The sequence below is a fragment of the Cucurbita maxima genome, unplaced genomic scaffold, assembly GCF_002738345.1.
Source record: "Cucurbita maxima cultivar Rimu unplaced genomic scaffold, Cmax_1.0 Cma_Scf00095, whole genome shotgun sequence".
Lineage (NCBI taxonomy): Eukaryota > Viridiplantae > Streptophyta > Magnoliopsida > Cucurbitales > Cucurbitaceae > Cucurbita > Cucurbita maxima.
This window is the reverse complement of record NW_019272111.1, coordinates 302675-304020: the sequence shown is the minus strand read 5'-3', so window position 1 is coordinate 304020 and position 1346 is coordinate 302675.

Genomic DNA, 1346 nt, shown 5'->3' with positions numbered 1-1346 from the left:
CACTCCTTGCTTCTGGACGTAGCCCTTCGCTACCAGACGGGCCTTGTGTTTCACAACCTCTCCTTTTTCGTTGCGCTTCAGTTTGAAGACCCATTTGAGCCCTATGGCTTGGTGTCCCGGCGGCATATCCTCCAGACTCCACGTCTGATTTTCGGTGATGGATGTCATCTCCTCCTGCATTGCCTTCAGCCAGCACGGGTTCTTTTCTTCTTCGGCAAAGGTGTTCGGTTCATCTGCACTGATGGCATGTAGTTCGGCCACTTCTTCGAGCTCGCGCACTGCCAGTCCAGGTGGTTCACCTCCTCCTACTAGGTCGTCCATCCTCCGGTACCTGGCCTCCAGATCAGTATCGTGATCGGCATACAGCGTCGAATCCGCAGTCCGTGGTGTTGCGAATTCCACTGGTTCAGGGGTTGCACCTGCTGGCGGCGGTGACGGCTGCTGATGCTGGGCTCCTCCTTCTTCCGGCTCAGTGACGAGGTACTCCACCGTGAATTGATTTGGATTATGGTCTGCCTCGATCACGTCATTCCACTGCCAGAAGGTGCTTTCATCGAAGACGACGTCGCGAGACACGTGAGCTCGCCCCCCTACAGGATCATATAGTCTGTACGCCTTGCTCCCGGGTTCATAGCCGATAAAAACGACCTTCAGCCCCCTAGGATCGAGCTTGGCGAGGTGGGGATGTGTTACCTTCATGTAAGCGACGCAGCCGAACACGCGAAAATGATGTACCGCTGGTTTTTTGTTGTACGAGGCCTCATATGGTGTCTTCCCGTCAAGGCTTCGGGTTGGTGACCGATTGAGGAGATGTACGGCCGTCATTACTGCCTCTCCCCAGAATCTCCCAGGCATCCCGGCCGTCACCAACAATGACCTTGCTGTCCCGACGATGGTCTGATTCCGACGCTCCACCACTCCGTTCTGTTGGGGGGAGTAGGGCGCCGTTAGGTGTCGTTGTATGCCGATTTCGTCACAGTACTTACCGAAACTTGTCGAGGTGAATTCTCCGCCTCGGTCTGTGCGTAGCACACGCATCTTCTTCTCACATTCGGCCTCCGCTCGCGCTTTAATGCACTTAACCGCCTCTGCCGCCTCACTTTTCGCTTGCAGCAGGGTCAGCCACATGAAGCGGCTTTTGTCATCGACTAATAGGAGGAAGAAACTCTTACCGCCTGGAGTCGCCGGCTTGATGGGCCCGCAGATATCGCCGTGTACAAGCTCCAACGGCTCATCGGCTCGATAGGATGTTCGAGACGGAAAGAGTGTGCGCCTCTGTTTGCCGATGAGGCACCCGTCGCACAGCTTGTTCACACCTTTGATTGCTGGCAAACCGTGCACTAACT